This window comes from Symphalangus syndactylus, chromosome 12 (assembly GCF_028878055.3).
Source record: "Symphalangus syndactylus isolate Jambi chromosome 12, NHGRI_mSymSyn1-v2.1_pri, whole genome shotgun sequence".
Lineage (NCBI taxonomy): Eukaryota > Metazoa > Chordata > Mammalia > Primates > Hylobatidae > Symphalangus > Symphalangus syndactylus.
In genome coordinates, this window is record NC_072441.2 from 5,253,745 (window position 1) to 5,267,232 (window position 13,488).

The window sequence follows — 13,488 nt, forward strand, 5'->3', positions numbered from 1 at the left end:
GTGTAGTTTATATTTGAATATATTCCTTTTTCCACTATTACCCTCTTAGCGCTCCGAATGTCCACTTGCATTTTCTACAGAAAGAGTGTTCAGAACTGCGCAATGAAAAGTATGGTTTAACTCTGTTAGCTTAATGAACATATCAGAAATAAGTTTCACACAATGCTTCTGTGTAGTTTTTATTTGAAGATATTATTTTTCCCAATAGAGGCCTCTTAGCGCTCAGAATGTCCAATTGCAGTTTCTACAGAAAGAGTGTTTCAGAAAGGCTCAATCAAAAGTAAGGTTCAACTCTGTTAGTTGAATGCACAGAACAGAAAGAAGTTTCATACAATGCTTCTGTGTAGTTTATCTATGAACATATTCTTTTTTCCACTATTACCCACTTAGCGCTACGAATGTCCAGTTGCATTTTCTACAGACAGAGTGTTTCAAAACTGCTCCATCAAATGTATGGTTTAACTCTGTTAGCTGAATGCTCAGATCAGAAAGAAGTTTCACAGAATGCTTCTGTGTAGTTTATATTTGAATATATTCCTTTTTCCACTACTACTCTCTTAGCGCTCCAAATGTCCACTTGCATTTTCTACAGAAAGAGAGTTCAGATCTGCTCAAACAAAAGTATGGTTTAACTCTGTTAGCTGAATGCACAGATCAGAAAGAAGTTTCAAAGAATGATTCTGTGTAGTTTGTATTTGGAGACATTCCTTTTTCAACTATTACCCTCTTAGCGCTCCGAATCTCCACTTGCATTTTCTACAGAAAGATTGTTTCAGAACGGCTCAATCAAAACTAAGGTTCAACTCTTTTAGTTGAACAAACAGAACAGAAAGAAGTTTCACACAATTCTTCTGTGTAGTTTTTATTTGTAGACATTCTTTTTCCCAATATAGGCCTCTTAGCGCTCAGAATGTCCAATTGCAGTTTCTACAGAAAGAGTGTTTCAGAACGGCTCAATCAAAAGTAAGGTTCAACTCTGTTAGTTGAATGCACAGAACAGAAAGAAGTTTCATACAATGCTTCTGTGTAGTTTATATTTGAGCATATTCTTTTTTCCACTATTACCCACTTAGCGCTACGAATGTCCAGTTGCATTTTCTACAGACAGAGTGTTTCAAAACTGCTCAATCAAAAGTATGGTTTAACTCTGTTAGCTGAATGCTCAGATCAGAAAGAAGTTTCACAGAATGCTTCTGTGTAGTTTATATTTGAATATATTCCTTTTTCCACTACTACGCTCTTAGCGCTCCAAATGTCCAGTTGCATTTTCAACAGAAAGAGTGTTCAGATCTGCTCAATCAAAAGTATGGTTTAACTCTGTTAGCTGAATGCACAGATCAGAAAGAAGTTTCACCGAATGATTCTGTGTAGTTTATATTTGAAGACATTCCTTTTTCCACTATTACCATCTTAGCGCTCCGAATCTCCACTTGCATTTTCTACAAAAAGAGTGTTTCATAACTGCTCAATCAAAAATATGTTTTATCTCTGTTAACTGAATTTACAGATCAGAAATAAGTTTCACAGAATGCATCTGTGTAGTTTTTATTTGAAGATATTCTTTTTCCCAATGTAGGCCTCTTAGCGCTTAGCATGTCCAATTGCAGTTTCTACAGAAAGAGTGTTTCAGAACGGCTCAATCAAAAGTAAGGTTCAACTCTGTTAGCTGAATGCACAGAACAGAAAGTGTTTTCACAGAATGCTACTGTGTAGTTTATATTTGAATATATTCCTTTTTCCACTATTACCCTCTTAGCGCTCCGAATGTCCACTTGCATTTTCTACAGAAAGAGTGTTCAGAACTGCGCAATCAAAAGTATGGTTTAACTCTGTTAGCTTAATGAACATATCAGAAATAAGTTTCACACAATGCTTCTGTGTAGTTTTTATTTGAAGATATTATATTTCCCAATAGAGGCCTCTTAGCGCTCAGAATGTCCAATTGCAGTTTCTACAGAAAGAGTGTTTCAGAACGGCTCAATCAAAAGTAAGGTTCAACTCTGTTAGTTGAATGCACAGAACAGAAAGAAGTTTCATACAATGCTTCTGTGTAGTTTATATTTGAACATATTCTTTTTTCCACTATTACCCACTTAGCGCTACGAATGTCCAGTTGCATTTTCTACAGACAGAGTGTTTCAAAACTGCTCAATCAAAAGTATGGTTTAACTCTGTTAGCTGAATGCTCAGATCAGAAAGAAGTTTCACAGAATGCTTCTGTGTAGTTTATATTTGAATATATTCCTTTTTCCACTACTACGCTCTTAGCGCTACAAATGTCCAGTTGCATTTTCTACAGAAAGAGTGATCAGATCTGCTCAATCAAAAGTATGGTTTAACTCTGTTAGCTGAATGCACAGATCAGAAAGAAGTTTCACAGAATGATTCTGTGTAGTTTATATTTGGAGACATTCCTTTTTCCACTATTACCCTCTTAGCGCTCCGAATCTCCACTTGCATTTTCTACAGAAAGTGTGTTTCAGAACGGCTCAATCAAAACTAAGGTTCAACTCTTTTAGTTGAACAAACAGAACAGAAAGAAGTTTCACACAATTCTTCTGTGTAGTTTTTATTTCTAGACATTCTTTTTCCCAATATAGGCCTCTTAGCGCTCAGAATGTCCAATTGCAGTTTCTACAGAAAGAGTGTTTCAGAACGGCTCAATCAAAAGTAAGGTTCAACTCTGTTAGTTGAATGCACAGAACAGAAAGAAGTTTCATACAATGCTTCTGTGTAGTTTATATTTGAACATATTCTTTTTTCCACTATTACCCACTTAGCGCTACGAATGTCCAGTTGCATTTTCTACAGACAGAGTGTTTCAAAACTGCTCAATCAAAAGTATGGTTTAACTCTGTTAGCTGAATGCTCAGATCAGAAAGAAGTTTCACAGAATGCTTCTGTGTAGTTTATATTTGAATATATTCCTTTTTCCACTACTACGCTCTTAGCGCTCCAAATGTCCAGTTGCATTTTCTACAGAAAGAGTGATCAGATCTGCTCAATCAAAAGTATGGTTTAACTCTGTTAGCTGAATGCACAGATCAGAAAGAAGTTTCACAGAATGATTCTGTGTAGTTTATATTTGGAGACATTCCTTTTTCCACTATTACCCTCTTAGCGCTCCGAATCTCCACTTGCATTTTCTACAGAAAGTGTGTTTCAGAACGGCTCAATCCAAACTAAGGTTCAACTCTTTTAGTTGAACAAACAGAACAGAAAGAAGTTTCACACAATTCTTCTGTGTAGTTTTTATTTGTAGACATTCTTTTTCCCAATATAGGCCTCTTAGCGCTCAGAATGTCCAATTGCAGTTTCTACAGAAAGAGTGTTTCAGAACGGCTCAATCAAAAGTAAGGTTCAACTCTGTTAGTTGAATGCACAGAACAGAAAGAAATTTCATACAATGCTTCTGTGTAGTTTATATTTGAACATATTATTTTTTCCACTATTACCCACTTAGCGCTACGAATGTCCAGTTGCATTTTCTACAGACAGAGTGTTTCAAAACTGCTCAATCAAAATTATGGTTTAACTCTGTTAGCTGAATGCTCAGATCAGAAAGAAGTTTCACAGAATGCTTCTGTGTAGTTTATATTTGAATATATTCCTTTTTCCACTACTACGCTCTTAGCGCTCCAAATGTCCAGTTGCATTTTCAACAGAAAGAGTGTTCAGATCTGCTCAATCAAAAGTATGGTTTAACTCTGTTAGCTGAATGCACAGATCAGAAAGAAGTTTCACCGAATGATTCTGTGTAGTTTATATTTGAAGACATTCCTTTTTCCACTATTAACCTCTTAGCGCTCCGAATCTCCACTTGCATTTTCTACAAAAAGAGTGTTTCATAACTGCTCAATCAAAAATATGTTTTATCTCTGTTAACTGAATTTACAGATCAGAAATAAGTTTCACAGAATGCATCTGTGTAGTTTTTATTTGAAGATATTCTTTTTCCCAATGTAGGCCTCTTAGCGCTTAGCATGTCCAATTGCAGTTTCTACAGAAAGAGTGTTTCAGAACGGCTCAATCAAAAGTAAGGTTCAACTCTGTTAGCTGAATGCACAGAACAGAAAGTGTTTTCACAGAATGCTACTGTGTAGTTTATATTTGAATATATTCCTTTTTCCACTATTACCCTCTTAGCGCTCCGAATGTCCACTTGCATTTTCTACAGAAAGAGTGTTCAGAACTGCGCAATCAAAAGTATGGTTTAACTCTGTTAGCTTAATGAACATATCAGAAATAAGTTTCACACAATGCTTCTGTGTAGTTTTTATTTGAAGATATTATTTTTCCCAATAGAGGCCTCTTAGCGCTCAGAATGTCCAATTGCAGTTTCTACAGAAAGAGTGTTTCAGAAAGGCTCAATCAAAAGTAAGGTTCAACTCTGTTAGTTGAATGCACAGAACAGAAAGAAGTTTCATACAATGCTTCTGTGTAGTTTATATTTGAACATATTCTTTTTTCCACTATTACCCACTTAGCGCTACGAATGTCCAGTTGCATTTTCTACAGACAGAGTGTTTCAAAACTGCTCAATCAAAAGTATGGTTTAAATCTGTTAGCTGAATGCTCAGATCAGAAAGAAGTTTCACAGAATGCTTCTGTGTAGTTTATATTTGAATATATTCCTTTTTCCACTACTACTCTCTTAGCGCTCCAAATGTCCAGTTGCATTTTCTACAGAAAGAGTGATCAGATCTGCTCAATCAAAAGTATGGTTTAACTCTGTTAGCTGAATGCACAGATCAGAAAGAAGTTTCACAGAATAATTCTGTGTAGTTTATATTTGGAGACATTCCTTTTTCCACTATTACCCTCTTAGCGCTCCGAATCTCCACTTGCATTTTCTACAGAAAGTGTGTTTCAGAACGGCTCAATCAAAACTAAGGTTCAACTCTTTTAGTTGAACAAACAGAACAGAAAGAAGTTTCACACAATTCTTCTGTGTAGTTTTTATTTGTAGACATTCTTTTTCCCAATATAGGCCTCTTAGCGCTCAGAATGTCCAATTGCAGTTTCTACAGAAAGAGTGTTTCAGAACGGCTCAATCAAAAGTAAGGTTCAACTCTGTTAGTTGAATGCACAGAACAGAAAGAAGTTTCATACAATGCTTCCGTGTAGTTTATATTTGAACATATTCTTTTTTCCACTATTACCCACTTAGCGCTACGAATGTCCAGTTGCATTTTCTACAGACAGAGTGTTTCAAAACTGCTCAATCAAAAGTATGGTTTATCTCTGTTAGCTGAATGCTCAGATCAGAAAGAAGTTTCACAGAATGCTTCTGTGTAGTTTATATTTGAATATATTCCTTTTTCCACTACTACGCTCTTAGCGCTCCAAATGTCCAGTTGCATTTTCTACAGAAAGAGTGTTCAGATCTGCTCAATCAAAAGTATGGTTTAACTCTGTTAGCTGAATGCACAGATCAGAAAGAAGTTTCACCGAATGATTCTGGGTAGTTTATATTTGAAGACATTCCTTTTTCCACTATTACCCTCTTAGCGCTCCGAATCTCCACTTGCATTTTCTACAAAAAGAGTGTTTCATAACTGCTCAATCAAAAATAAGTTTTATCTCTGTTAACTGAATTTACAGATCAGAAATAAGTTTCACAGAATGCATCTGTGTAGTTTTTATTTGAAGATATTCTTTTTCCCAATGTAGGCCTCTTAGCGCTTAGCATGTCCAATTGAAGTTTCTACAGAAAGAGTGTTTCAGAACGGCTCAATCAAAAGTAAGGTTCAACTCTGTTAGTTGAATGCACAGAACAGAAAGAATTTTCACAGAATGCTACTGTGTAGTTTATATTTGAATATATTCCTTTTTCCACTATTACCCTCTTAGCGCTCCGAATGTCCACTTGCATTTTCTACAGAAAGAGTGTTCAGAACTGCGCAATCAAAAGTATGGTTTAACTCTGTTAGCTTAATGAACATATCAGAAATAAGTTTCACACAATGCTTCTGTGTAGTTTTTATTTGAAGATATTAATTTTCCCAATAGAGGCCTCTTAGCGCTCAGAATGTCCAATTGCAGTTTCTACAGAAAGAGTGTTTCAGAAAGGCTCAATCAAAAGTAAGGTTCAACTCTGTTAGTTGAATGCACAGAACAGAAAGAAGTTTCATACAATGCTTCTGTGTAGTTTATATTTGAACATATTCTTTTTTCCACTATTACCCACTTAGCGCTACGAATGTCCAGTTGCATTTTCTACAGACAGAGTGTTTCAAAACTGCTCAATCAAAAGTATGGTTTAACTCTGTTAGCTGAATGCTCAGATCAGAAAGAAGTTTCACAGAAGGCTTCTGTGTAGTTTATATTTGAATATATTCCTTTTTCCACTACTACTCTCTTAGCGCTCCAAATGTCCAGTTGCATTTTCTACAGAAAGAGTGTTCAGATCTGCTCAATCAAAGGTATGGTTTAACTCTGTTAGCTGAATGCACAGATCAGAAAGAAGTTTCACAGAATGATTCTGTGTAGTTTATATTTGGAGACATTCCTTTTTCCACTATTACCCTCTTAGCGCTCCGAATCTCCACTTGCATTTTCTACAGAAAGAGTGTTTCAGAACGGCTCAATCAAAACTAAGGTTCAATTCTTTTAGTTGAACAAACAGAACAGAAAGAAGTTTCACACAATTCTTCTGTGTAGTTTTTATTTGTAGACATTCTTTTTCCCAATATAGGCCTCTTAGCGCTCAGAATGTCCAATGCAGTTTCTACAAAAGAGTGTTTTAGATCGGCTCAATCAAAAGTAAGGTTCAACTCTGTTAGTTGAATGCACAGAACAGAAAGAAGTTTCATACAATGCTTCTGTGTAGTTTATCTTTGAACATATTCTTTTTTCCACTATTACCCACTTAGCGCTACGAATGTCCAGTTGCATTTCCTACAGACAGAGTGTTTCAAAACTGCTCCATCAAATGTATGGTTTAACTCTGTTAGCTGAATGCTCAGATCAGAAAGAAGTTTCACAGAATGCTTCTGTGTAGTTTATATTTGAATATATTCCTTTTTCCACTACTAATTTCTTAGTGCTCCAAATGTCCACTTGCATTTTCTACAGAAAGAGAGTTCAGATCTGCTCAATCAAAAGTATGGTTTAACTCTGTTAGCTGAATGCACAGATCAGAAAGAAGTTTCACAGAATGATTCTGTGTAGTTTGTATTTGGAGACATTTCTTTTTCAACTATTACCCTCTTAGCGCTCCGAATCTCCACTTGCATTTTCTACAGAAAGAGTGTTTCAGAACGGCTCAATCAAAACTAAGGTTCAACTCATTTAGTTGAACAAACAGAACAGAAAGAAGTTTCACACAATTCTTCTGTGTAGTTTTTATTTGTAGACATTCTTTTTCCCAATATAGGCCTCTTAGCGCTCAGAATGTCCAATTGCAGTTTCTACAGATAGAGTGTTTCAGAACGGCTCAATCAAATGTAAGGTTCAACTCTGTTAGTTGAAAGCACAGAACAGAAAGAAGTTTCATACAATGCTTCTGTGTAGTTTATATTGGAACATATTCTTTATTCCACTGTTACCCACTTAGCGCTACGAATGTCCAGTTGCATTTTCTACAGACAGAGTGTTTCAAAACTGCTCAATCAAAAGTATGGTTTAACTCTGTTAGCTGAATGCTCAGATCAGAAAGAAGTTTCACAGAATGCTTCTGTGTAGTTTATATTTGAATATATTCCTTTTTCCACTACTACGCTCTTAGCGCTCCAAATGTCCAGTTGCATTTTCTACAGAAAGAGTGTTCAGATCTGCTCAATCAAAAGTATGGTTTAACTCTGTTAGCTGAATGCACAGATCAGAAAGAAGTTTCACCGAATGATTCTGTGTAGTTTATATTTGAAGACATTCCTTTTTCCACTATTACCCTCTTAGCGCTCCGAATCTCCACTTGCATTTTCTACAAAAAGAGTGTTTCATAACTGCTCAATCAAAAATAAGTTTTATCTCTGTTAACTGAATTTACAGATCAGAAATAAGTTTCACAGAATGCATCTGTGTAGTTTTTATTTGAAGATATTCTTTTTCCCAATGTAGGCCTCTTAGCGCTTATCATGTCCAATTGAAGTTTCTACAGAAAGAGTGTTTCAGAACGGCTCAATCAAAAGTAAGGTTCAACTCTGTTAGTTGAATGCACAGAACAGAAAGAATTTTCACAGAATGCTACTGTGTAGTTTATATTTGAATATATTCCTTTTTCCACTATTACCCTCTTAGCGCTCCGAATGTCCACTTGCATTTTCTACAGAAAGAGTGTTCAGAACTGCGCAATCAAAAGTATGGTTTAACTCTGTTAGCTTAATGAACATATCAGAAATAAGTTTCACACAATGCTTCTGTGTAGTTTTTATTTGAAGATATTAATTTTCCCAATAGAGGCCTCTTAGCGCTCAGAATGTCCAATTGCAGTTTCTACAGAAAGAGTGTTTCAGAAAGGCTCAATCAAAAGTAAGGTTCAACTCTGTTAGTTGAATGCACAGAACAGAAAGAAGTTTCATACAATGCTTCTGTGTAGTTTATATTTGAACATATTCTTTTTTCCACTATTACCCACTTAGCGCTACGAATGTCCAGTTGCATTTTCTACAGACAGAGTGTTTCAAAACTGCTCAATCAAAAGTATGGTTTAACTCTGTTAGCTGAATGCTCAGATCAGAAAGAAGTTTCACAGAAGGCTTCTGTGTAGTTTATATTTGAATATATTCCTTTTTCCACTACTACTCTCTTAGCGCTCCAAATGTCCAGTTGCATTTTCTACAGAAAGAGTGTTCAGATCTGCTCAATCAAAGGTATGGTTTAACTCTGTTAGCTGAATGCACAGATCAGAAAGAAGTTTCACAGAATGATTCTGTGTAGTTTATATTTGGAGACATTCCTTTTTCCACTATTACCCTCTTAGCGCTCCGAATCTCCACTTGCATTTTCTACAGAAAGAGTGTTTCAGAACGGCTCAATCAAAACTAAGGTTCAATTCTTTTAGTTGAACAAACAGAACAGAAAGAAGTTTCACACAATTCTTCTGTGTAGTTTTTATTTGTAGACATTCTTTTTCCCAATATAGGCCTCTTAGCGCTCAGAATGTCCAATGCAGTTTCTACAAAAGAGTGTTTTAGATCGGCTCAATCAAAAGTAAGGTTCAACTCTGTTAGTTGAATGCACAGAACAGAAAGAAGTTTCATACAATGCTTCTGTGTAGTTTATCTTTGAACATATTCTTTTTTCCACTATTACCCACTTAGCGCTACGAATGTCCAGTTGCATTTCCTACAGACAGAGTGTTTCAAAACTGCTCCATCAAATGTATGGTTTAACTCTGTTAGCTGAATGCTCAGATCAGAAAGAAGTTTCACAGAATGCTTCTGTGTAGTTTATATTTGAATATATTCCTTTTTCCACTACTACTCTCTTAGTGCTCCAAATGTCCACTTGCATTTTCTACAGAAAGAGAGTTCAGATCTGCTCAATCAAAAGTGTGGTTTAACTCTGTTAGCTGAATGCACAGATCAGAAAGAAGTTTCACAGAATGATTCTGTGTAGTTTGTATTTGGAGACATTTCTTTTTCAACTATTACCCTCTTAGCGCTCCGAATCTCCACTTGCATTTTCTACAGAAAGAGTGTTTCAGAACGGCTCAATCAAAACTAAGGTTCAACTCATTTAGTTGAACAAACAGAACAGAAAGAAGTTTCACACAATTCTTCTGTGTAGTTTTTATTTGTAGACATTCTTTTTCCCAATATAGGCCTCTTAGCGCTCAGAATGTCCAATTGCAGTTTCTACAGAAAGAGTGTTTCAGAACGGCTCAATCAAATGTAAGGTTCAACTCTGTTAGTTGAAAGCACAGAACAGAAAGAAGTTTCATACAATGCTTCTGTGTAGTTTATATTGGAACATATTCTTTATTCCACTGTTACCCACTTAGCGCTACGAATGTCCAGTTGCATTTTCTACAGACAGAGTGTTTCAAAACTGCTCAATCAAAAGTATGGTTTAACTCTGTTAGCTGAATGCTCAGATCAGAAAGAAGTTTCACAGAATGCTTCTGTGTAGTTTATATTTGAATATATTCCTTTTTCCACTACTACGCTCTTAGCGCTCCAAATGTCCAGTTGCATTTTCTACAGAAAGAGTGTTCAGATCTGCTCAATCAAAAGTATGGTTTAACTCTGTTAGCTGAATGCACAGATCAGAAAGAAGTTTCACCGAATGATTCTGGGTAGTTTATATTTGAAGACATTCCTTTTTCCACTATTACCCTCTTAGCGCTCCGAATCTCCACTTGCATTTTCTACAAAAAGAGTGTTTCATAACTGCTCAATCAAAAATAAGTTTTATCTCTGTTAACTGAATTTACAGATCAGAAATAAGTTTCACAGAATGCATCTGTGTAGTTTTTATTTGAAGATATTCTTTTTCCCAATGTAGGCCTCTTAGCGCTTAGCATGTCCAATTGAAGTTTCTACAGAAAGAGTGTTTCAGAACGGCTCAATCAAAAGTAAGGTTCAACTCTGTTAGTTGAATGCACAGAACAGAAAGAATTTTCACAGAATGCTACTGTGTAGTTTATATTTGAATATATTCCTTTTTCCACTATTACCCTCTTAGCGCTCCGAATGTCCACTTGCATTTTCTACAGAAAGAGTGTTCAGAACTGCGCAATCAAAAGTATGGTTTAACTCTGTTAGCTTAATGAACATATCAGAAATAAGTTTCACACATTGCTTCTGTGTAGTTTTTATTTGAAGATATTAATTTTCCCAATAGAGGCCTCTTAGCGCTCAGAATGTCCAATTGCAGTTTCTACAGAAAGAGTGTTTCAGAAAGGCTCAATCAAAAGTAAGGTTCAACTCTGTTAGTTGAATGCACAGAACAGAAAGAAGTTTCATACAATGCTTCTGTGTAGTTTATATTTGAACATATTCTTTTTTCCACTATTACCCACTTAGCGCTACGAATGTCCAGTTGCATTTTCTACAGACAGAGTGTTTCAAAACTGCTCAATCAAAAGTATGGTTTAACTCTGTCAGCTGAATGCTCAGATCAGAAAGAAGTTTCACAGAAGGCTTCTGTGTAGTTTATATTTGAATATATTCCTTTTTCCACTACTACTCTCTTAGCGCTCCAAATGTCCAGTTGCATTTTCTACAGAAAGAGTGTTCAGATCTGCTCAATCAAAGGTATGGTTTAACTCTGTTAGCTGAATGCACAGATCAGAAAGAAGTTTCACAGAATGATTCTGTGTAGTTTATATTTGGAGACATTCCTTTTTCCACTATTACCCTCTTAGCGCTCCGAATCTCCACTTGCATTTTCTACAGAAAGAGTGTTTCAGAACGGCTCAATCAAAACTAAGGTTCAATTCTTTTAGTTGAACAAACAGAACAGAAAGAAGTTTCACACAATTCTTCTGTGTAGTTTTTATTTGTAGACATTCTTTTTCCCAATATAGGCCTCTTAGCGCTCAGAATGTCCAATGCAGTTTCTACAAAAGAGTGTTTTAGATCGGCTCAATCAAAAGTAAGGTTCAACTCTGTTAGTTGAATGCACAGAACAGAAAGAAGTTTCATACAATGCTTCTGTGTAGTTTATCTTTGAACATATTCTTTTTTCCACTATTACCCACTTAGCGCTACGAATGTCCAGTTGCATTTCCTACAGACAGAGTGTTTCAAAACTGCTCCATCAAATGTATGGTTTAACTCTGTTAGCTGAATGCTCAGATCAGAAAGAAGTTTCACAGAATGCTTCTGTGTAGTTTATATTTGAATATATTCCTTTTTCCACTACTACTCTCTTAGTGCTCCAAATGTCCACTTCCATTTTCTACAGAAAGAGAGTTCAGATCTGCTCAATCAAAAGTATGGTTTAACTCTGTTAGCTGAATGCACAGATCAGAAAGAAGTTTCACAGAATGATTCTGTGTAGTTTGTATTTGGAGACATTTCTTTTTCAACTATTACCCTCTTAGCGCTCCGAATCTCCACTTGCATTTTCTACAGAAAGAGTGTTTCAGAACGGCTCAATCAAAACTAAGGTTCAACTCTTTTAGTTGAACAAACAGAACAGAAAGAAGTTTCACACAATTCTTCTGTGTAGTTTTTATTTGTAGACATTCTTTTTCCCAATATAGGCCTCTTAGCGCTCAGAATGTCCAATTGCAGTTTCTACAGAAAGAGTGTTTCAGAACGGCTCAATCAAAAGTAAGGTTCAACTCTGTTAGTTGAATGCACAGAACAGAAAGAAGTTTCATACAATGCTTCTGTGTAGTTTATATTTGAACATATTCTTTTTTCCACTATTACCCACTTAGCGCTACGAATGTCCAGTTGCATTTTCTACAGACAGAGTGTTTCAAAACTGCTCAATCAAAAGTATGGTTTAACTCTGTTAGCTGAATGCTCAGATCAGAAAGAAGTTTCACAGAATGCTTCTGTGTAGTTTATATTTGAATATATTCCTTTTTCCACTACTACGCTCTTAGCGCTCCAAATGTCCAGTTGCATTTTCAACAGAAAGAGTGTTCAGATCTGCTCAATCAAAAGTATGGTTTAACTCTGTTAGCTGAATGCACAGATCAGAAAGAAGTTTCACCGAATGATTCTGTGTAGTTTATATTTGAAGACATTCCTTTTTCCACTATTACCCTCTTAGCGCTCCGAATCTCCACTTGCATTTTCTACAAAAAGAGTGTTTCATAACTGCTCAATCAAAAATATGTTTTATCTCTGTTAACTGAATTTACAGATCAGAAATAAGTTTCACAGAATGCATCTGTGTAGTTTTTATTTGAAGATATTCTTTTTCCCAATGTAGGCCTCTTAGCGCTTAGCATGTCCAATTGCAGTTTCTACAGAAAGAGTGTTTCAGAACGGCTCAATCAAAAGTAAGGTTCAACTCTGTTAGCTGAATGCACAGAACAGAAAGTGTTTTCACAGAATGCTACTGTGTAGTTTATATTTGAATATATTCCTTTTTCCACTATTACCCTCTTAGCGCTCGGAATGTCCACTTGCATTTTCTACAGAAAGAGTGTTCAGAACTGCGCAATCAAAAGTATGGTTTAACTCTGTTAGCTTAATGAACATATCAGAAATAAGTTTCACACAATGCTTCTGTGTAGTTTTTATTTGAAGATATTATTTTTCCCAATAGAGGCCTCTTAGCGCTCAGAATGTCCAATTGCAGTTTCTACAGAAAGAGTGTTTCAGAAAGGCTCAATCAAAAGTAAGGTTCAACTCTGTTAGTTGAATGCACAGAACAGAAAGAAGTTTCATACAATGCTTCTGTGTAGTTTATATTTGAACATATTCTTTTTTCCACTATTACCCACTTAGCGCTACGAATGTCCAGTTGCATTTTCTACAGACAGAGTGTTTCAAAACTGCTCAATCAAAAGTATGGTTTAACTCTGTTAGCTGAATGCTCAGATCAGAAAGAAGTTTCACAGAATGCTTCTGTGTAGTT